This window comes from Callorhinus ursinus, unplaced genomic scaffold, assembly GCF_003265705.2.
Source record: "Callorhinus ursinus isolate GAN/ISIS: 27379988/994484 unplaced genomic scaffold, GSC_fseal_2.0 scaffold8, whole genome shotgun sequence".
Taxonomy (NCBI): domain Eukaryota; kingdom Metazoa; phylum Chordata; class Mammalia; order Carnivora; family Otariidae; genus Callorhinus; species Callorhinus ursinus.
The window spans coordinates 29,662,119-29,686,855 of NW_027397070.1; the positions used below are offsets into that span (position 1 = coordinate 29,662,119).

General features: G+C 43.6%; 1 long non-coding RNA gene across 3 annotated transcripts in view; it reads right to left on the reverse strand.

Annotated features, from left to right (window-relative positions):
- LOC141373246 (uncharacterized) overlaps positions 1-24,737 on the reverse strand; it is a 49,532-nt gene that overhangs the window by 18,966 nt on the left and 5,829 nt on the right. For 2 of the 3 annotated variants that reach the window (XR_012378993.1, XR_012378992.1), the window contains exon 2: positions 7,397-7,476. This is a non-coding gene — a long non-coding RNA (uncharacterized lncRNA). The remainder of the gene's footprint in view (positions 1-7,396; positions 7,477-24,737) is intronic. The other variant, XR_012378994.1, reaches the window with a different exon arrangement.

The following is a 24,737-nucleotide window of genomic DNA, read 5'->3' on the forward strand; positions in this document are numbered from 1 at the left end:
GAAAGAAAGACAGAAAGAAAGAAAGAAAGAAAGAAAGAAAGAAAGAACAGAATAGGTGTGACTCAGAATCCAGGTATCAAGCAGGATCAGACAGGGCAATATTACCAAATCTTAAGGAGCCTTTTCATGAAATTATGTCTTTTTATGAAACCATCTTTGGTAAATTGTGTTATCCTGGAAGCACATTCCAGGCCAGAGGTTCTTTGGGGCTAGATCAAAAGCCCAGGAAGAATGAGGAACTTACCTGGGCTAAATTAATATCTAGCCCAGAGGAGGGGCAGACTCATTGGCACCAGGGATCAGGAAAGACTGGAAGCAGAACTCGAAATCAAATCTGGAATTGCCAAGAAAGAGCAGACAAAACAAAATCTAAGGCCAGGCATTGAGGTGGCACAAGCCTTGAGGGGGGGAGCACAGAGCAGGGTCCAAGTTGAAGATGGGTGTTCAGAACCAGGGGAGCCAACTGATGTTTACAGAGTAAGCAAAATGCTGGAACAGTGGCTGCCTCTTGCTTGGGCGGCGGGGGCGGGGGGGGGGGGTTGTCGCTGGCTGGGAAGAAACAGGATGGGACTTTCTGAAAGATAGAGATAAACGTTCTGTACCTTAAAAAAAAAAGTATGGGTTATGCAGGTATATCCATTTGTCCAAAGTCATTGAATTGTAGACTTGGGATTTGTGCACTTCAATGTATGTAAGTTTTACCCCCCCAGATTGTAAACAACTTGAACTCTCATTAGGTTTACTTTTAATGGTACTATGGATTAGCAGTTCTGAAACTACAATCTGTGTATTCTTGAGGTTGAGGTTAATATTTCTAAGCATTGGGGAAAGAAATTACAAATTTGGAAAAGGTGTTTGTTGCATCGAAATTGGAGTTATTGGTATAACTATATATTATGGCATATCTATAGATATATAAATATATGTATATATATATCTCCAACATATTTCTAATATATATCTATGCCTCTATATGTATCTATTTCTTTTTTTTAAGATTTTATTTATTTATTTGACACAGAGAGAGAGCGTGCAAGCAGGTAGAGCGGCAGACAAGAGGGACAGGGAGAAGCAGACTCCCCGCTGAGCTGGGAGCCCGACGCGGAACTCGATCCCAGGATCCTGGGATCGTGACCCGAGCCAAAGGCAGACACGTAACCAACTGAGCCACCCGGGCACCTCTATATGTATCTATTTTTGTTTGTATATGTAATATTACCTAATTCTGGCTGCTAAGAGGGCCCAGAAGCAGTGACACACCAGTAGGAATGAGCATATTTAGCACCCAGATCTTGGTTTCTAAATACCATTACCCACTAAAGGAACCAGGAATTCTTGAGAAATGGCTTATTCTGTGTCTGGGGGCAGGAAAAGTAGAGGATAAGCCTGGAACATCTTATTGTGCTAGAAGGTAAGGAAGTGCTCAAAGAATCATGAAAATACGTTGAAAAGACTCAGTAGCCAGCTTAAGGGCGCTCCACTCAGTAATCTGGAACAATTCGAACATCCAAATAAATAATATTTGCAATGAATTATACCCCACTGATAGAATAAGAATCATATAGATATAGTTAGGTGGATGATAGAGGTGAAGAGCAACCTCTCCATTACAGTAGAATGCCACAACGAGAGACCTAGAAAATCACCAATGGATGCATAGAAGTTTCATTAAAAATAGGATAATTACACAAACAAACAACAAAAAAAGAAAAAACCAGGATAATTGCAGGGGTGCCTGGCTGACTCAGTTGGTAGAGCATGTGACCCTTGATCTCAGGATTGTGAGTTCAAGCCCCATGTTGGGTGCGGAACCTACTTAAAAAAATAAAATAAAATAGGATATGCAATTGCACTACTAGGTATTTACCTAAAGATTACAAAAAAAAAAAAAAACTAATTTGGGGGGTGCCTGGGTGGCTCAGTTGCTTGAGCATCCAACTCATGATTTAGGCTCAGGTCATGATATCATGGGTTGTGGGATCGAGCCCTGAGTTGGAGTCCGAGCTCGATGGGGAGTCTGCTTGAAGAGTCTGTCCCTCTGCCCCCACTCCCATCCCCCCCAACTCTCTCTCAAAATAATTTTTTAAAAGATACTAATTCGAAGGGATCCATGCACCCCGGTGTTCATAGCAGCATTATCTACAATAGCCAAATTATGGAAAGAGCCCAGATGTTCATCTACTGATGAATGGATAAAGAAGATGTGATCATGGAATATTAGCCATAAAAAAGAATGAAATCTTGTCATTTGCAACAACATGGATGGAGACAGAGTGTATTATGCTAAATGAAATAAGTCAGAGAAAGACAAATACCATATGATTTCACTAATATGTGGAATTTAAGAAACAGAACAAACAATCATAGGGGAAAAAGAGAGGCAAACCAAGAAATAGACTCTTAACTATAGAAAACAAACTGATGGTTACCAGGTGGGTGGGAGGGATGGGTGAAACAGGTGATGGGGATTAAGGAGTGCACTTGTTGTGATTAGCACCAGGTGGTATATGGAATCACTATATTGTACACCTGAAACTAAAATAACACTGGATGTTAACTGGAATTTAAATAAAAACTTTAGAAAATAGGATAATTACAGAGATGTAAAGTACACCCCCCCCCCATTACTTACTGAAAGGGAAAAATAACTTCACAGTATCAGACATCACTCTGTCAAGTCAACAGACCTAACATCACTATACTGGTACAAACCAATATCCCAAATCGTGTGGCCCCAATTAGGATGCTTGGAGAAGGGCACACTATCAACTCTGATATTCCTGCCAAAAATGCATAACCTGAATCTAATCAGGACGAAACATGAGACAAACCCAAATTGAAAGACGTTCTACAAAATAACTGGCCTGTACTTTTTTAAAATGTTAGGGTCGAGAGGCTCGGTCACCCTCTGCTCCCCGTCCTGTCCACCCCGTTCCGGTCAGGCCCCGCCACCTGCCCCCTAGTCATTTTCCGACGCCCGCCGGCCTAGCCCGTTACGTCTCGGAGTGATCATTCGCGTCTCCCAAAGCTTTCCGCGGAGCCCCCTCCCGGCCGGTCGATCCTGGCTAGATAACAATGGGAAAAGTGCAATTAAAAAACTGAGGAACAGTTTACCACTTAGAAGAGAACTAGATCGTTTAAAAGATGATCTGTCTCAGCAGCTGCAGCTCTCAGACATCAGGTGGCAGAGGAGCTGGGGCATCGCCCATCGCTGTAGCCAGCTTCATAGTTTAGGCCGCTTAGCACAGCACAACTTGGAAACACTTAAAAATGCAAAAGGATGTACAATAATATTTACAGACCGATCCGGAATGAGTGCAGTGGGCCATGTGATGCTAGGAACAATGGATGTCCATCATCACTGGACAAAACTTTTTGAAAGGTTACCAAGTTATTTTGACCTTCAGAGGAGGCTGATGCTTTTAGAAGACCAAATAAGCTACCTCCTCGGAGGTATACAAGTGGTGTTTTGAATTGGACTTTGTCTCAGAACTGATTGTTAATAATATAATAAATAATACATTAATCAGAAAAAAAAAATGTTAGGGTCAAGAAACACAAAGAAAGGCTAAAGAAATGTCCCAGAATAAAGGAAAATAAATAGAACCGACAACTAAGTGCTGTGCATGATCTTGAATTTGATCCTGGACTTGGGGGAGAAAAAAAAAAGAGTAAGGACATTTTGGGGGCAATTAATGAAAGAGACAGTAGTATTGTATTAATGCTTCACTGCCTGATTGTATAATTATGCTGTGGTTATTAAGAGAATGCCTTTTTGGAAAATGCATATTGGAACAAATAGAGGCACTACATCTCCATCTTACATGCGAGAGGAGAACGGGAGAGAGTGAGAGAGTAACACAGCAAATAAGGCAAAAATGCAAACAAATGAATCAAAGGTTGTAGAAGTTCCTTGTACTGTTCTTGTAATTCTTCTCAAAATTGAAATTATATCAAAATAAAAAGATCCTCCCCCAAACAAAACAAACAAACCTATGGATGGGTGTGGTCTGCAGCCTGGAGACCTGTGCTTCCTGCTGGGGCCAGAGCCCGCCCCAAGTATGGCCATTTCAGCGCGTGCTGGCGGAAGGGGGGGCAATCACGCAGCAGGGTAGGCTTAGTTAGCTGGAACAAGAATTATGTAAATGCTGTCAGTGACTAGACCACAAGCTGGGGTGCAGTTCCTGGCAGGGCAACCCGGTCCTTAAAGCAGAGAAGCCCTACAGCTGTTTTGTGTCAGATGATTCATAGATAACAGGCAACAGAGAAGAATCGTTGGCAAATGTGTGAACTGTGCTCAGATTTCATCTTTTCATAAAAAGAATTGTTAAGTCTTCTGCTTTTGTTATAATCCATCAAGAAATAGAAATGTGTTTGCATTTTTGCAAGGAGGACTGAATTTTTAAAATCTGGCAAAAGAGTTTAAGGTTCAAAGATTTTAAGGTAAAATCAGTTAAGGTTTTCCCATTTAATAAGAGTAATAATTAAGGCATGAACTTACCTAAGCAATTCCTTTCCAAAGAGAAGCATACATTGAAACATAATTCATTTAAATCTCTTCTATATGGCCATTATTCAATGCTTGGCCTTTTGCCATGGTTCTAGAGCACAGTGATTTTTCTGTCATTTCTTTTTTTGGTCAAAGATTCTAAGAATCTCTGAATAGTTAATTATTTGATTTCCTCTAGTTTGTCCCCAGAAGCTTAACGGATTTTTTTCCCCTAGCAAATTGAAAGCCCTATAAATCAAAGACCAATTCTCTGAAAGTAAGACAGGCTTCTTCACATGACCCCTAGGGGGATATCAACTGCCTTTTCTCAAAGTGAGAGGTCGCCACTCTGCCTGCTGCCTTCAAAATTGATCCCACTAGCCTCTAATTTATACGTCCTGGACCGTGCCTGGGAAGGGCCAAGAGTGACAGCAGTTTGGGGGAGTGGAACAAACCAGAATTGACCTTCCCTTTCCCTCTGCCTAACCTGTGGGCAGTGTTTCTAACTCTGATCCTGGCTCACTCCAGGCAGCTGGGGGGCAGCACCTGGCCAACATTAGAGGAGCGGCTGCCCCCCAGGAAGGCCTGGAAAACACCACTCATTAGAGCTAGGCTGAGTCATCAGGGTGTGGAGGCTGTTGTGCCACATTCTTGCAACATAACAAGCAAAGAGTACAGGCAGAGAACTTCTAGACTGGATTCTATAAAACTTTTTCAAGGCCAGTTCACAAAGGCATTCAGCGTGAAATAAAAGGCAAGCAGAACTGCAGCCCCAGACTCAGCCCAGTTAGAACTCCACAAGGTTAGGTTAGCCCATGGCTGTCTCGGACAGCAGAGGAAGAGGCTTCTTCAGGGGCCTGAAGGCTCTGGCAGGCAGAGGGCACGAACCTAAGCCAGTCTCTTGCAAGCCTCTGGTCTCCAGGTCTAACTACTCCTGGTCTTGAACTCCTAGCTGGATAGAATTTACCAAAGCAGAATGTAGCCCTTCATACCCCTGAGAACCCAGGCAGAGAGGAGGACTGCTTTGAGACTGAGCTCTGTTTCCAGAGCTCCCCTACACTGGACGATGCAGATCCTTCTTATTAGGGGTCCACAGCAGCTGAGAGGCAGGTGTGCTGGAACATGAAGGGTCACACTGACAAGGTGAGGCAGGCCTAACTTATTCTCCTCATAGCTCAAACCAGTTCTTTCAGGGAGTGGTCTAAAGGAACACACCTGGCCCAGAGACCAAACTAAATGTTCAGGCTTATGAGTAAATGGTTCTGATAGACCAAATGGTGGGAGCCTGCAAGAAGCAAAGAATGCCAGACTAACGCACTGGTGTGATGGCCACAACCTACATCACACCCTACATCCCCAAGTGGACATCTTAGACTTGACATTTAACAAGCTATGAGACGTTTGTTTTCACTCTCACCATCAAAGTATGAGGAGACAGACGCTTTCTGCCTTTTTGCCTTTGGGTTTTTTTCTCCTGCTTCCTGAGCTGTGCTGGGGAGAGACGGAGAAGAAAGGGAAGGAGAAATCCAGGAAGCTGAGGGAAAGGCCCCCCACCCTCTGACAAATTTCTGTTCTGCTCCTGTGCCTGGGGGGCCAGGGCCTGGGCTGGCTGGTCTGCTCCACTCACACACTGGTCATTTTCTGTCTACAATGAGGATGGCCAACACCTCCACTTGTGTGACATGTTTCTGTCCGGGGCCTATGCACAGTCTTGCAAATGTGTCATCGGCAGCAAGGAGGGCCAGGTGTGGCTGGGGACAGACAGATGACGCAAGTCCATCTTTGCCTCTGGAAAAATAAGTTAAGAGGCACGCCTTTCTAAAGGCAATCAGACCCCCTCTCAGTCCAGCACATTTTACCGCATTATGGGATACAGAAGAGACAAGAACCAGCATTTGTTGGGGGCTGGCTAAATGTGCTGGACACTTCAGTTATGTTCTCACTTACTGCCCGAACAGCTCTAAGGCAGGTGCCATTAGACCCATTTTACAGATGAGGAAACTGGGGCTGTGTATTTGATAGTGTCCTAGCCACCAGACCTTAGGTAACTGGCAGAATTAGGATTTCAACCCAGGTTGGTATGTACAAAGGCCCATGTGCTTTCCACTGGACTGTGCATACTGTTCTTTGTCATCCCTGGTCACCCAGGGCTTCTTAAATCTTCCATGATTTGTCAAAGATTACTGGGAGTGATTGTAAGGTCATGATTTAACTTCCATCTTTTAAATATGTTTGATTTGAATTTTATTTTTAAAATACAGTTGACCTTTGAACAATATGGGTTTGAACTGTGCAGGTCCACTTATTCACAGGTTTTTTTTTTTCCAATAAGTATAGTACAGTACTGTAAATGTATCTTCTCTTCCTTATGATTTCAATGACATTTTCTTTTCTCTAGCATACTTTATGGTAAGAATACAGTACATAATACATATAACACACTAAATATGTGTTAATTGACTGTTGATATTATCAGTAAGGCTTCTAGTCAACAGTAGGCTATTAGTAGTTGTTTTTAGGAATCAAAAATTATAGGCAAATTTTCCACTGCACGGGGGTCAGGAACTGTAACCACTGTGTTGTTCAAAGGTCAACTGTATACATGCATTTCATTTTTAAAATACATTTTAAACTATTTTTAAAAACTATCATTAAAAACACAAAGAGGGGCGCCTGGGTGGCTCAGTCAGTTAAGCAACGACTCTTGATTTTGGCTCAGGTCATGAGATCAAGCCCTGCTTCTGTCTGTGCTCAGCAGGGAGTCTGCCTGGGATTCTCTCACTCCCTCTCTCTTTGTCCCTCCCCCTGCTCACAAGCATACGCTCTCTCTCTCAGATAAATAAATAAGTCTTTTTAAAAAAAAAAGGTAAAAAAGAAAACACAAACACAAAAACATATGCAGGGCACCTGGATGACTCAGTTGGTAGAACATACAACTCTTGAGCTCAGGGTTGTGAGTTCAAGCCCCACATTGGACGTAGAGCCTACTGAAAAAAACAAAACAAAACAATATGTTAACTAGTTACCAAATTATAACACATAACACAATAGAAACACTGGCACATAAATTTCTGCTGACAGATTTTTGAGCCAATCAGGTCCTCCCTCCTTTTCTCTCTCTCTCTTTAGGCTAACAGGGATTTGAAGTATAATTTAACCTACAGTAAAAAGCACAATTCTTGAGTGTACAGCTCATGAATTTTCACACATATGTACTCCATACGACCACTACCCATATCAAGGCTTACACAATGTCCAACATTCCAGAAAGTTCTCTCGTGCTCCTTTCAAGTCACGAGCCCTTACCACCCTGCCACCCATCACTAATCTGACTCTATTACCATAGACTAGTCATACGCCACTGATTGGGAAGGTTATGGGTGTGCACTGGTCTTTCATGTCTGTTCCAAGAATGCAGTGCTCAGTCAACTGTCACACGAGGCTCAGAAGCATCTATTTGGTCCCTGTTAGGCCTCAGTGGGCTTTTATAAGAAAATGCATATCCTGCTACATAGCTCTACTGCTTATAAAAAGTGTTGGGTATTTCATGTCTGACTTTCGTATCTAGGATAAGAAATTCAACAATCTTGATGATTTGATTTAAAAATTTAAAACCATTCTGGTATTCCTTTCTCTAACTTCTAGATCTGTTTATACAATAGATGACTAGACAAGCTGATTTTAAAAATATATATGTACTTGGGGCTCCTGGATGGCTCAGTCATTAAGTGTTTGCCTTCGGCTCAGGTCATGATCCCAGGGTCCTGAGATTGAGCCCCGCATCGGGCTCCCTGCTCTGCGGGAAGCCTGCTTCTCCCTCTCCCACTCCCCCCGCCCCCGCTTGTGTTCCCTCACTCACTGTGTCTCTCTGTGTCAAATAAATAAATAAAATCTTAAAAAATATACATATATATGTACTTATTTACTCCTTGCAATTAAAATAATATATAGAAGTAAATTAAATGGCAAGCTTGATTTCAAGATTGCAGTGGTTATACCTACATTAATTATTTTAAATTTTGGTATTCATCCAAACAGTAACTTTCCCTCATATATTAACTTTATATGTGAATGCTAAATAAATTTTAACTTAAAATGTATACAAATAGGGGCGCCTGGCTGGCTCACTTGGTAGAGCATGATCTCAGTGTTGTCAGTTCGAGCCCCATGTTGGGTTGGAGCCTACTTAAAAAAATAAAGTGAAATCTTTAAAAAAATGTATACAAAAAAATGTTTTAATGTATACAAATAAATTATTTTATAAATATTTTAAAATTAGAGTTCATATAATATTTGTCTGAAGAAGTTATACTAATAAAATGTTTGCAACCCACATCCAAGAACATAATTTGTCTGGGCATAGAGAGTTGGTCCTTTAAGTAGCAAGATTTTTTTTCTTCCTGACATGCAATTTACTTCAGGTTTACATCCTTCTGGACTGCCTTGTTTTCTTCCTATCTAGTTGGAAGCATTTTTTTTCTCTATTTGTGGAAGCAATGGAGTGTGTGTGTGTGTGTGTGTGTGTGTGTGTGTACGTGCATATTATTAACAGTGTTGGGAATTGTCATTCTTGCTCCCTGAAGGTAAAAATTACTTTTCTATTGTTAAAAAAAGACCATTTTCAAAAATCATTTCCTGAAAAAAAGTAGGAAAGCATGGGTGTGAGGGCAGTGAGTCATCCGAAGGCAGCTTAGAGAGAACACGAGGCTGTGGGTGTAAGCTGGGGAAGCCTTGCTTAATCATCACAGGACTCACATCAATGAGCTGAATGGGATGTCAGGTCCTTCCAACCTGAGAAAAGGACCTAGTGAGAGGTCTACACCCAGTGAATATACAGGAGGGTGGTCAGCTGGGGGCTGTTGGAGGAACAGGTGGAAGGCAAACAGGTCCTAGGATCCTGGCTGGGGCCACTCAACTGCTAGAAAAGTGAGGTCAAGAAAGTTACTTGGACTGTCTGAAGTTGGACTTAAGGCAGGACCAACCTTAATCTTTGGTTAGGTAACACACACCAAAGGCACATTGCACAGGAATGGGACCTGGTCCATGCAAAGTAGGACAATTCTAGTTGGCATGGGGGCCCGAGCCCCTGAGAAGAATCCCTGGGCTCTCAACCTGAGGTAGTTTCAAACAATGCAGACCAGAATGGCCAAAGGGCAACCAAGAGACCCCAACCTGAGTAAAATCTGAGAAGTTTCTGGAAGAGGCTGCACAGCCCACAATCAGACAACAAGGGCAACCCAATCCTGCCCATCTAAAATTGGAGATTATGACTCTAGCATCCAACCCTGAGGCAGTGGATGAGTAGGATGATGATTTTCTAGATAACACCTAGACCAACAAGTCTCACCAGAGCTTCCAAGAAGGAATTAGGGATGTAGGAACAAGAGATGCCTGGTCCCACTTGCACCAAAGTATGACATCAATAGCAACTTACTCTAAGTCTTGTTGTGGTTAACTGCCCATCATTTGCTAACTTTCTTATCTTCTATTTCTCAGTAATTAGCAGTACCCTGCAGTGATTAAGAGTGGTCAAGAAATCAGACTGTCTGGCTTCATATTACAGCTTTGCCACTTATTAATTGTGTGAACTTGGTTTTTAAGTGTCCCCAAGTTTCTACTTCTTTATCTGTAATGTTAGAATAATGATAGGACCAATTCATGAAGTAAATATGATTAAATGAAATCACACATGTAAAGCTCTTGGCACAAGATGAGCATTCAATAGATGGTTGCCTGTGGTGATGGTGAGGGTAGAAATAATAGCAAGGAGTAATGGTAGTGACAAACCAAACAGCAGTCGTGGACTCATCTCAGGGGTGGGAGAGTAGAAGATTGGGGAGGTGGTGCCCTGCAAGCTTGGGCGCCAGAGGAATCTGACAGGAAGAGCTTCATACTGTGGTTAATCTCTGGGCTCCTCATCATGCAAGTCGGTTCCCTTAAACCTGCCAACAGCCCTGGAAGTCCTCCCCTCCTTCAGGTCTTTGCACTGGAATCATCTCAATGGATTCTTTCTCCTGCTGGGACCCTGACTGATCCAGTAGCTGATGGTGGTTGTGTGTCTCTCCGTCTATCTTTCATGTTGGTCCTCAAACCAGTCCCCTCACTCAACTTCCCCCCTTGGCTATGGGCACCAGCATTTTCCCAAGCCCTTGAGTATGACTTTCAGTCAACCCTGACTGGTTTTTCCCTCCCTTTGAGCCCCCACAATCCTAGTCCCCACATCCTGAGACTCTTACCCCACAAAATCTTTCATGCTTTCCCCTCCTTTCTTTTCCTATTTAGATCCTTCCTACTGCCCACTAGCGCTATGACAAAAGCATCCCAACTAGATTCCCAGACTCCAGGCTCCTTGCCTGAACCCATAATTCAGCTGATGATTTGCCACCAGATAAATCTTCCTAAAACTGCGGCTTTCAAATTTTTTTGGCCATGACACACAATAAGAAATATATTTTACTTCACAACCCAGTACACACATACAAAACTTGCAAAGCAATACTGCACTCTGACATTTTTTTTTAATTTATGACCCAAGAGATTGACTTGTGACCCACTAATGGGTCATAACCCACAGTTTGAAAACACTGCCTCAAACAGTTCTAATTATGTCATTACCCCAGTGAAAGCTTTCAATAGTCCCCATCATTGAGTGAACTTACTATAAGTTTTAACCTGGCATTAAAGGATTCTATAGGATGACCCCAATTTGTCTGTCTAGACATTTCTTGACCTACCTCCATTTATGTCACTTAACCTTTCTGGGCCTTGATGGCCTAATATATAGGATGGAAACAAAAATATTTTCCCAGCCTGAAGGCCAGGGGTAGACCAGATGATTCATTTAGTTTCCTCTCTAAGAGCTATAAGTCTGGGATTATAAGTGCCCACTATCCAGTAACCAGACATGTCTCCTCTCTGGTGTCCCCTCTCCCACCTCTGTATATGCCTCTGTTTTTGTTGTTCCCGTCAGTCGTCTTTCTCCATCTCCCTCTGTCTTCCTATGCTGAAATCCCATCAAAGTTCAACAAGAGCAAAGGACACAAGAAGGAAAGGCCAGAACATATTCAAGGAATGCAATGAGTCCACGAAGGGTGGAGCCACTAAGGCTGGTACGGTATAAACTGGTGGAAAGAAAGATGAAACTAAAAAGGGGGGGCTAGGCTAGATCTTGCTAAGCTGAGACCCTCAGACTGAGGTTTTTTGTTTGTTTACATTTTATTTTTTATTTAAATTCAATTAATTAACATATAGTGTATTATTAGTTTAAGAGGTAGAGTTCAGTGATTCATCAGTCTTTTATAACGCCCAGTGCCTTCACTGGGATAATGACGTAACGTGCCCTCCTTAAAGTCTATCACCCAGTTGGCCCATCCCCCATCAGGCTGAGGTTTTATCTGAATTCAGAGGCCATGGGAGTCATGAAATGGTTTCAGAGCAGGTGTGACATGATCAAAGGTAAGGTTTAAGAAGACTTGATTTGCCTGGAGCTGGAGATACCAGAGGTTATTTCAAGAGTAAAACTGATATAGCCTGGATGTATTAGGATAGGCCGAGTGGTATCGGGACAGGACAGACCAGGGACAGATCTGAGAAATCTAGGCAGACAGCATCTGGGAGGCTCAGCTTTGGCCACAGATATGCATCCAGGTGAGCAGAAGGAACACAGAGCGTCGAGGTATAAGGAGCAGACTGAGCAAAGGGTCAAGAAGGTGCCTGGCTTCTGCCGGCTCTGCAGCAAACTGCAGAAACACAGCCAGGAACTGGGACTCAGGAGCAGGCGGCCAGTCCTTGAGAGGGCTGGCGACAGCAAAGCTTCTGGCATAAAAGAAAAGGAACCACTCTTTACTCAGGTCCTGTATATGACAGTTTCTCTGTCAAGCACCTTCACACACTGGTCTATGTGACTCCAAAGCCAGAAGTCTGAAAGACACCAAACTGTAGCCAAAGTCTCTGAGGACAAGAAGCAAATTCTTTCTCCTCCTGGGACCTAGCACAGTACTTACATAGAGTAAGCCTAGATAGATATTCATTGGATGGAATTAAAAAGGGATTATTGTTCCTATCACCCCCCCCAAGATACCACTACTTGTTTGTCTGTGTTCACACTGTTTAACTGAATGTTTTTATACCAAAGCTCTGCAGCTGATTATATTGATACTCAGTGCATTTCTAGATGCAAGGCTGGAGGTACAGCTTCAGCGACTGATGAGGTGTGAACAGGCAAGGGAGAAATCAGCGTTCCTATTGTCGTTCATTCCAAAGGCCTTGCGGATAGTGAAAGCTCAGCTCTATGGTGAAACATGAACTATAAATCCTCATGAGATGTTCTTCTCTGCACACAGAGGGAGAAACCAGCACTATTATTATTTTTCTTTTCACGTGCTCTCTTCTAGATATACCATAAACATCTTGGTCTTCCCACCGCCCAGGTGCTCAGTAGATGGGTGGAGCCACTCAAGGAGCCACTGTGTTGGGAGGAAGCTGAATCTCATACTGCTGGGATCCGTGTGGACCCCACTGTCATTCTGGCAGCCCCAGCATGGGGGGTGGGGGGGAGCTGCCTGTGGTCAACACATTCCCGGGGGCGGCCAGGTGATGTTTGACTGCCAGGAAAAGGATATAGAACGGTTTCTCTTGGCAAACTCTCCATAAGCCTGTATTATTCAGAATATATGCCTCCTAGTTATTCAGTCCACACTTACTAAAAGCCCCATTGCTAGCAGGAAAGCAGAGGAAGGGCAGATCAATCCCACTTTTGAGGCTCCTGGTGTACTAAAAAACATGCACACATGGCTAACCGAGATTTTAAAATCGTAGCCTATTTTAATGTTTGTGCTTTTAAAATTAAAAGTATATAATGAACACTGTCTTTTTTCCCTCCTGAAAGTACAACTTCGTGTCTGAATTCATAACCTCATTTGCAGATAGCACAAAAGGCCAAATGTAAGGCTCTTTATGAATATGGGACCTGGATCTCTTGCCCCCAGTCCCACGCTGGCGTGTTCCCTCTGTCCCCTACCAGGCCCTAGTGTTCACAGGACTGAACTGCAGGTCCTTGTGGCTTTGACTAAAGCCACACTGCCCACTGCTTCCATTCAACGGCAGAGGCTCCCTCTGACTTCAAATCAAGACTGGAGCTTTGATCCACCCGAGGGCCTACACCCAGATTCAAGACTCCATCCTTGTCTGAAGCAAGTCTCCTGGGTGGTGAGAGCCTCTACCGCCAAGCCAGCCAATAAACTGTTCTTCTTGGCTTGAGTTCCATCTATGATTTCCCCACATGCACTAAAATTGTGAGAACGCCCTATTTCTAAATGCAGGGACATGCTTACCTGTAGCAGCAGGAAAGGAAGGGATTTCCCCAGAGGGGCTCTTTTGCTTGGGCACATAATAAACAACTCTAAACCCACCAAGCCAGGAATAGGAGGCGCCCTGATGTCCAAACACAGAAGCACATGATTTGATTTCTACTGTGATAATATGCGGAATTGCCATTTTAAAAAAAACAGCCAAAGAGACCTAACCCAAAACATTAACGCCTCTGCTCTATAGGAAATCAGCTTTACGGAACAATGGTCATGAGACCCATTTCTTTGGACTCTGCTTCTTCTTCAGCTTTGGGGGGACAGAAGCTGGAGGCCTCTGCAAGGCCAGCTGATCTATGAGTCACAGCCTTGCTGGGTTTTTCTTACTCAGCCTTTTCCTCCAGGAATTTCATACCTGTTTCAAGAGCATAAAGGACTTAGCATTCAATCATACAATCCCCATAAAGAACAGGGGTTCCATCCCTTCTTGAAGTGGGAAATCTGAGGCCCTGGGGCCTTTTTGGTGTCCTTGGGATGCAGCTGATTCCTGCTCCAGAGTTCACTGGCATTTGAAATATAAAGAGGTGGTGAGGACTGGGGAGTGAAGAATCTTAGAGAGAGCTGTCTAAAAAACCCGGTAGCCCGGGAGTTATCGATGTGTGAAAGTGCCTACCTTTCAGAAAAAGCAAATAAGCTGAGAAAGAGCAGAAGGAATAACATAGAATTTATAATATCATGAAAGGAATAAAAATATTTTTTCATATCAATCTCATCTTAATTATAAAGAGGCACAAATATGATGATGCTGCTGCCCCTATTGTGTTTTTTGGCAAGGAGCTATATAAGTTTGTTTCCTCACAGGCTATGGCAAAGGGAAAACATTAAAAGAAAATTTTTTTTTAATCTCGAGGGGAAAGACACAAGTGGAAGGAACACTTTTTGCCCAGACCTGATCACACTTACGTCGTAAAAAGTAGTGCACCTCTCAAGCGTATATATTCTAGAAAGCATCTGCTGACTAGATAAATGCTAGAAAACAGAGGTGGTTACTTTGTACTTATCTTGGGTGTTAGTTCTTGAAAGAAAAGAAAATTATAAAGGAAGTACCACCTCCATCACTAATTATTGATCTTCAGAAATCCTCATACAACTTTCAGTTTATGTTTAGTTTTAGTTTAATGTCTTTCTAAGGGAAATAATGACTATTGCCTTCCCTCTCTTTCTTTGCCTTTAAGAGTGAAAATTCTGGTAGAGCTTTTATATGAATTCTGGTGAATTCATTTATCACCAGCTACAAATGATTTCCTCCGTCCCCTACCACCAAGAACATTTGCCCTAGTGACTCCCTCCTTCATGACTAAGAAGAAGCGATGTCATTCAGCCATTCATTCCCCTTATTCACTGTGTATTTATTCAGTGCCTGGTGTTTTACTGGGCACCGGGGATAAAATAGTGACGAAAAAAGAACCTTGGACTAGTGGTATGAATCACACCAATAAACATAAAATTACACTCTGTGATTAGTGTTTGTTCTTTCCAAGGACTCCTCCTTGTTCTTAATTCATCTCTTCTTGCTTCGGTGCATACCTACCGCTTCCCCTCTCCAACCTTCGATCTCCTCCTGTTCACCTGATCCTTCCTTCCCATCAGCAACGCCTTCTGGTTTATTCCCTTAACCCTGCCTCCAAACCCTCGACCGAATAGTTTTATATTCCTCACCTTCTTTTCAGAAACCAAGCCACATAAGTTAGTTCCCACTCACCCCCTACTATCAAAAATGCTCTCTCAAGATTGGTGACAAGGATCTCCCCATTACCGAATCCTCGTCGCAACCTTCACCATTGCTCTTCACCTCTCTGCACGGTCTAACACCCCTGACTACCTCTATCTCCAAGTGTTCTTTCCCTCTCCGTGCAGGGCCGAGGGACTGGCGCTCCCGAGTTTCATCCTTACCCCTCCTCCATTCTATCCTTCTGGGAGATGGCATTCACTTTCCACACCTCAGTGATATTCCTTCTAATCAGAGTTCCAGTTTAGTCTCTCCTGAGCTCAGACCCAAATTTCCACCTCAAGCTTTACACGTGAAAGCCCTGTTGCATTTGAGATCTCAGTATCTGCAAAATAAAGCTCATGGTTTCCCCTTCCAACCCGTGTCTCCTTTGTTCTCTATCAGAATCAATAACCTCACTTTCTAGTCAAGCACCCAAGTCAGAAGCCTCCAAGTTAACTATAACCATCCTCCTTCCCTCATTCAGGCATTCCATCCGCCATTGAGTCCTATTACAGTTCATGCCTGAAATGTCTATTCCAACAAGGGACGGCAAATAGGTTCCATCTCACGTCCTGACTCTGATCAATTAGTCGTTGCTATTACTATGTGGAGAGCACTGTGTTGAGAAGGATTCTGAGGCAGCATCTGACCTCACCAAAAAAAAAGTACTCTGCTTAGTTACCAGTTTTGCTTCGGGTGGTGGCACACATGCCAGGTATTTGCCATCCAGCTATTCAGCTCTAAACCTTCTTTGGTGAACAAATGGAAATAACTTCTTCCTGCTCCCGTGGCCACTGTTCTGGCTGCTCTCTCAGAGTATTACAATAGTCTCCCCCTTGTCTCCTTTCTGCCTCTCTTCCCCAATTCATCATTCATCCAGCCTGTGCTTTATTTCCCTACAGCAAAGATCTACCTAATCATGTCTATTTTTTTTTTACTTTTAAAGGATTTAATTTTTTTATTTGACACAGAGGGAGAGAGAACAGCAGAGGGAGAGGGAGAAGCAGATTCCCCACTGAGCAGGGAACCTGATGTGGGGCTTGATCCCAGGACCCCGAGATCATGACCTGAGTCGAAGGCAGATGCTTAACTGCCTGAGCCACCCAGGCGCCCCTGATCATGTCTGTTTAAAAAGTCTCCCTCATACTAGGATAAAGCATATGGCATTAAAGGACATTCAGAATCTGACTACAGCACAACTACCCACCACTACCCACCGCCACGCATCCTGTGTGCTCTCCCGGGAAGCACGGAAGAGCGTCACGGTTCACGCATCCTGTGTGCTCTCCCGGGAAGCACGGAAGAGCGTCACGGTTCATGCATCCTGTGTGCTCTCCCGGGAAGCACGGAAGAGCATCACAGTTCAGAGCACAGCTCGAGGCCTCGCTGCCCGGTTTCAAACCCCAACTCTGCCGTGCATTGGTTGTGTCACTCTCAGCAAGTTACCTCTCTGAGCCTCAGTTTCCTTATCAGCAAAAGGAGGAAAATCATCATGCCTAGCTCACAGATTCGTTGTGAGGATTAAACGAGTTAGAGAGTCTAGGAAATGCCTGGAGGAGCTCTGCGCACGTAATGAACCCAGTGTCCGTGTTCTCTCCTCTCGTTGCTACCATGTCAGTACCCTTAGCCCTTGGTGGCTCTGGTCAGGCTGTTTCCATGGCCCTGCCCCACCTTTCCACACTCCCAAGAAGGATGACTTGTTTCTTGCTCCGTCCTCCCATAGCATGTGTCATATTCCTCTGCTCCAGCAGTTACCACATTGCACTGTAGTGAGTGGTTTATGTATGTGAGTGTCTGACCCAACGGTCTGGAGTTCCCTGAGGGCAGAGAGCGCGTCCTCCCTTTGTGTGCTCTGCAGAAGACATGTCACGCCTGAGTGAATGATGATATGAGGAGGAGGTTGGCAGCAGAGGCAGGATGAGCAATGGGTAGTGATAATGGTTATAGTTGAAACTGTTGTTTATTTGCAAGGGAGATAATAACAGTTCATCTCCTGGAATACTATACCAGTGAGAGGTAAATTTTTCTTGCTCTTATACCAGTACATCACCAGGAATCAATCCTTCAGCTCTGACTTGTCTTTGCCCCCAGGAAGGGCTTTTATTAACTTCAAGGTCATAATGCCCATTCTCATCTCTATAAACATGGACTCCACTTTTCATGGCCTAATTCCTACCCCACCTCCAATCTGATGCTAGATTTAGAACAAACAGAAGCTTCCTATTTAATTGTAACACCTTTGACATTTACTCTGGATGGGACCATGGGCAAGTAGCTCTGAGTGTCCCAGGATCATCAGTATTATTGCAGCTAATGATAATAAGGGATTTGGAGAGCTTTGACCTAAAACTTGGATTAGAAAAATACCTACCACCATTTACTGCCTCATGCTCTGGGTATGATTAGAATGTGCGTTTGTGGGCAATAGAGAGTTTATAGTAAACAGCCAGCTGTAAGTACATGCCTCTTAGCTTCTCTCAAGCCTTATGACCTTCATTCTGCCCCTGTGCATTCAAAGCACATGGCACGCCCTTCAAAAGTTCAGAGAGGGGAAAGTCCTCCTTCACATTCTCCTATTTTCTGCACAAACCAGATCTCCCCAGTTCATTCCACAGAGATATTTATGGTTGCTGACTAACAGATGCACTGAAAATATGCACAGCATGGTGCCAATGTACAGATTGGAAGGATCACTGCAAGAGCCTGTCAGTCCTGCTCTGCCCCACCCTGCACAACCCAGCAATGCCCACAGTTCCGTTTGCACTCAGACCTCTGGCTCCAGGGAGGCGATGCTAATCAGTAGGGTCCCATGCACTTTCCAGCTGGCCTCCTCACCTCTTCTTTCCCCAACCTAGCAGATGCGCAGAGAGGTCGCAGCCAGAGTGTTTCGACTGTTTCAGTTTTAGTAAAGGCCGGGGGAAATCTATATAAAGTGAGAAATGTATTTTTTGGGGAGGGAAAGTATGATATGTGAGGAGAGAAGAGGAAAGAATCTGCTGAGGGATAGGTGGGAAGCAGAATACAGCAGGATGGAGGCCAGAACTCCTGGGGATTTTTAGGGATGAAGACCAGAAAATCGGGGATCCAAGCAAGCTTGAGCTGACGGTGGACAGGCTGCCTCGCAGAGAAAGTGCAACCCAAGGTCAAGTTCCCAGAAAAGATTTCCCAGCAGCAGGGTGTCTCCCATGCCCCTGGGTGGGCAATGTGAGATTCAGTGGGGGAGATTCCGGAACAGGAGTCAAAGGGCAGCAGCTAAGGTGACATCACGGAAAGCCAGCTTTCTCTCGTGCATTCTAGAGCAGCACAGCTGGAGGACCCGGCCTTCCACAATCAAGCCGACTCCAGGGAGGCCCTGAGGGCGCTTATATTCTGTGTTAGGGGGTCACTTGGTGGCAAGTGACAGAAACCAGTTCTAGCAAGCCTAAGAAGAAAAAAAAGGATTTTAAAAAGCCAGGTGGTATAGGGGTGGTGGTGGCAAGGGTGACACATACAATCCAAATGCAGAAAAAAGACAAGGCCTCTGAAAAGGCCTGGAACCAGGAGTTTAAATACTTCAGATCTCTCCATGTGTCTTGTCTCACAGCCACATGTACCAAGTGACTGATGGTCTCTCAGGGGCCCGAATCCCAGCTTCCGGATGAGAGAACCCAAGTGCTCAGTTTGTTTCGATAGTTCACTCCTGATTCTATCAACTCCCGCTGAGGTGGAAAGTCATGAGGTACTAACAAAGCTGCCGGGAGCCAGCCTGTTAGGGTGACAAGGAGAGGGCTTCTGGGGCAGGAGACGCCCAATACATGTCTATTCTGGCATTTGTCTCTGTCGCCACTCTCAGTGACATTCTGCTTGCTGTCCCCTCTTTCCTTGCATCTTCTTTTTTTAAGAAAAAAAATTATTTATTTTAGAGAGAGAGAGAGAGAGAGCAGGGTAGAGAGAGTCTTAAGCAGACTGCGCTGAGCACAGAACTCATGGCGGGACTCAACCTCACGACCCCAAGATCACGACCTGAGCCTAAACCAAGAGTCCCCTTTCCTTACATCTTTTCATGGCTGCCCTCTCCTCATTTTTTAGGTCTCAGCTCAAATATGGCCTCCTTGGAGGAATGTTCCCTGACCACACTAGCTGAAGTAACAATTGTCCCCTCTCCACTCCTTCCCCTTCTCTCTCCGTTGTGGGCTGAGTTGTGTCCCCCTCAAACGCCATATGTTGAAGTCCTAACCCTCAGTACCTCAGAATGACTATTTGGAGATAAGGGCTTTAAAGAAGAAATTAAGTTAAAATGAGGTCATTAAGGCAGGCCCTAATCTAGTATGAGTGGTGTCCTTATAAGAAGAGGAAATCTGGACAAAGACACGGAGAGAGGAAAGACCATGTGAGGAATCAGGGAGGAGAAGGCCGTCTGGAAGCCAAGGCATCTTCTTTCTTCAGAAGAAACCAACCCTGCTGACAACTCGATCTCACACCTCCAGCCTCTAAAACTGTGAGAAGGTGAATCTGTTGTTTGAGCATCTCCCTGCCCTGGAGAGATGCTTCCTCTAGGGTTCTTGCTTTTTGTATCATGGTCCTAAAATCTCTGCATCTGTAGAAATCAGCCAGCTTACTGCTTGAGGATTAATATTGGGCTTGTCCCTTTTTTTCAAACTGCACAGTAAACTGTACATAGAAGTTACGCAATGATATTTTTAATGATTTTATTAGATTGCTTTTTACACTTATCTTAGAAGGGTTCATATAGGCTTCAGGTTGGATACTAATGAGCCCTTTTTACCACATATGTAGAAATTAGAAATTACCCGGGCATACCCTGATCACAGCAAAATCCTTTTGCTAGCTTTTAGGGGCATGAAACTGGTGCCAAAAGGGGGTGCACGGGGATGTGTGAGTAAGGAAGTGAAGCCAAAAAATATCTGATCCTACGATTAAGTGTAAGCCCGCTAAGTAGCAAGGGCATGATCTTTATCAATCTCTAAAATGACTCAAGATTACCAGAAATAAAGGCAAGAGGGTGACTCATCCCTTGTCTCCATAACAACCCATTTGGCTACCCCTTTTTCTTAGTACCAGCGGCTAACCCCTTAAGGGAAGCAATGCCTTGCGTCAGTCCATATGGCCTCATGACTCAAAGTCTTAAGATTTAAGTGTTTACTCATTTTCTTAAGGGACAAAGACCATTCCTGTGGGTAACTCCTTTTTAATAGATATAGGTTAGTCATTTACTATGGATGACCCATTCAAGTAAATTCGTTGCCAGGTTACCTCTTCAGAGAAGGGATTATATTTTCATAATTAATTCCTACCCACACAGTGATTCATCGCCAGCACACAGGGACTTCTCTGTTTAAGCCTTGAGTAGACAACGATGCAAGATCGGTGCAAGCCACTGAAACACTTCCAGATTTATCCTAGAGGATACCAAGACACTTTTTCAACTCCATCAAGGGAGTCCTTCATGTGGACATTTTCCGCCTAGGGTGGAAAACTGGATGAAATAATTTATCTCTACACGAGTTGTTAATTAGTTGGTTATTTCAGGGAGTGCAGGAATTATTTAGGAGCCAGATTACACCTAGTTTTCTCCCTAGTTTACATCAGCCAGTCCCTGTGAAGATTCTTTGGTCAGTGCTTTTCTAGATGAGTTATAAAAGTCATGACTTCTGGATTATCTTCCTTGTCATGGATGAGTGGAGATAAGTAAATCCCTTTCCCTGATAGCAAAAATGAGACAATACTACTTATCTATTTCTTCCAAGAAAAAGATAAGACAAAGTTAAAATCTGGAGAGTATACATAATTTGAGTTTCCTTTGCAAAATGTATTACAGTAAGCCTTCAAATACATTTCGCAAAGGAAACTGATAACTGTTTCATAATGAAGTTGCTTTGAGACCAGGTCTATTTATCCGAAATAAGTGGTCAATCATTAATCAGTTCCCTGGGGAATATATATAATTTCTTTTTGTATTTTAAAAACATAGCAACCTATTAATTGAATTTTTCTTTCTTTTTTTTAAGATTTCATTTATTTATTTGACAGAGAGAGACACAGCGAGAGAGGGAACTCAAGCAGGGGGAGTGGGAGAGGGAGAAGCAGGCTTCCTGCCGAGCAGGGAGCCCGATGCGGGGTTTGATCCCAGGACTCCGGGATCATGACCTGAGCCGAAGGCAGACGCTTAATGACTGAGCCACCCAGGCACCCTTAATTGAATTTTTCACTCTTAATTTTTTTTTAAATATTTTATTTATTTGAGAGAGAGAGAGCACATGACGGGGGGAGGGTCAGAGGGAGAAGCAGACTCCCCGCTGAGCAGGGAGCCTGATGCGGGACTCGATCCCGGGACTCCAGGATCATGACCTGAGCCGAAGGCAGTTGCCTAACCAACTGAGCCACCCAGGCGCCCCTCACTCTTAATTTTTTTAAGGGAACATTAAATAGTACACTAGAGGGAACAGCACTGAAAGTGATAAAATAAAACAGCCAGAGGATTTTTCTCTACAGCCCACACTATGAATTTATTTACTTAGCAAATATTGAGGGCCTACTATGTGCCACTTGGATCCATCAGTGAATCACACAGCGAATAGTGAATAACACTGCAGTCAGGGAGGGGATGGAAGAAAGGCACAGAGAACCAACTATAAACAGTAAACATAAGAAATAAGCAAATTGCATAGCATGCTGGAAATTGATAAACACTGTGAAAAAAGAAAAATTAGAGTAGGGTAAAGGGGGGGTCAATAGCATGAGGAACTGGGAAAAGTTCGAGTTGCAATTTTAAATAGGGTGATACAATAGTAAACTCTTGGATAAGGTGACATTTGAGCAAAGACTTAAAGAAAGTGAGAGGGTTAGTTAGTAGATAATGAGAGAAGAGAATTCCAGACATAGGGAACCACCTATGCAAGGATGCAAAATTGGAGTGAACCTTGTGATCAAGGAGGAAGGGCGGGGGGGCCCTTGTGGCCAGGGTTGGGTAAGTGAAGGAGAGAGTCCTAGGAGGGACAGTCCACGTTAAACTCCAAATTTATTTATTTATTTATTTATTTATTTATTTTTATTTTTTTATTTTTTTAAAGATTTTATTTCTTTATTTGACAGAGAGAGAGACAGTGAGAGCAGGAACACAAGCAAGGGGAGTGGGAGAGGGAGAAGCAGGCTCCCCGCCGAGCAGGGAGCCGGATGTGGGGCTTGATCCCAGGACCCTGGGATCATGACCTGAGCCGAAGGCAGACGCTTAACGACTGAGCCACCCAGGCACCCCCAAACTCCAAATTTAAATGTTTGCTTCCTCCAATTTTCTTCGTAGCAATACAGCTTTATACACATCACATATACATTGTTCTCAGACATCATAGAATCCCAAAGAGCCCACATTATAAGGCTACTTGGGTCACTTTATATGATTTCTAAGCTCATAAGAACACTGCAACCCATCGTGAATCCTACATTTTAGAAACATTTATTTAAAACATTTAAGAATATCTTATTTTTTAGAGTTATTTATAGATGGATAGACATACTATATATCTGTATCTATATTTTTGGGGGTAAAATGTAATTTGGGCTCTTCATTAATCTCCACCCCCCAATCCCATTGTATTCATGAGATTATACCACAATACCGCATTTCCAATTGTCCATTTTGGTTTACCGAGTGAAGTCATTGCCCCAAACATAGAACGTGTGGTTGTATCACCAAATTACATCACAACCACCAGCTGGCCAGTTCTAGCCAGGCCTCCTTTGTCCCACTGAGGTTATTTATAAGCTCCCCCACAGTCCTTACATGAGCAGCCTCTCCCCCGCTCTGTGCTTCTGTTAACAAAACTGGAGTGTCAGCACCGTCAGCTGCAGTATCTGCTCCATCCTTGCGAAATGTCTGTTAGCTCCTTGAGGGAGCTCCCAGGGACACTGCTAGTGGTTCTCCATAGTGAGAACCTTAATGTCTGTCCCAGGAATCTGCTCTGGAAATCCGCAAAGAGCCAGCACAGTCCTGGGGTATATGGAGAAGGGGAAAGAAAGGCTGCCTCACACCGGGGGACTATTTCTTGTCCCTTGGGCCTTGATGCAGTGTCTCTCAGAGCTTTCACAAAGGCAGTCCCATTCTTTATTCTCTGGGGCTCCAACCTAGCAAAAGAGGCTGGACTGAGATTGGTTCCAACATCGTCTTCTTAGTCCTTTATCTTTACTCCATTCTTTAGCACAAAATCCCTTCTCCTCTAGCCCAAAATCCAAAAGTGCTAAGACATACATCAAGCATATACAGAGGTTTCCTCACATATGCTATTAGCCAAAGAATCTGGTATGAGATAGGAAAACTGTTCCTTAGAATTAAAACACGAATCCACAGAGCAACTTAGTTCCTTTGTTGTCTCAGAGATAATTTCACTTTGTGGTCAATTATTCTTTCCATTTCTGAATGACCCTTTCCAACTTCAAAATCTCTCAACTTTTGGTGACCTGTTCTTGGCAGTGTTTATATTCTTCCTTCCACAACTCTCCCTCCCGTCCTCCCTCCACCCTTCTCTTTCTCCTCCCCTCCCTTTTTTTTTCCTTCTTTCTTTCTTTCTTCCTTTCTTTCTTTCTTTCTTTTTCTTTCTTTCTTTCTTTCTTTCTTTTCTTTCCTCTTTCTTTTTCTTTCTTCTTTCTTTCTTTTTCTTTCTTCCTTCCTTCCTTCCTTCCTTCCTTCCTTTCTTTCTTTTTCTCTTTTTTTTTTTTTTTTTTTCTTTTTTTCTTCCTTCCTTCCTTCCTTCCTTTCTTTCTTTCTTTCTTTCTCTCTCTCTCTTTCTCTCTCTCTCTCTCTTTCTTTCTTTCTCTCCTTCCCTCCTTTCTTTCTTTCGTGTTCTTTGCCTCAATCTATTGAACAGCAAATATCCCATTTCCAAACACTTATTTCTCAGACCCTGACAAGCTTTCGACTGATCTATGCTGTGATCTTGGTCCTATCTAGTACTCTGTGCCTCAGCTTTCTCATCTTTTTTTTTTTAAGATTTTATTTATTTGACAGAGAGAGACAGCGAGAGAGGGAACACAAGCAGGGGGGAGCTGGAGAGGGAGAAGCAGGCTCCCCATTGAGCAGGGAGCCTGACGCGGGGCTAGATCCCAGGACATTGGGATCATGACTGAGCAACCCAGGTGCCCCCAGCTTTCTCATCTTTAAAATGGGGATAAAAATTTA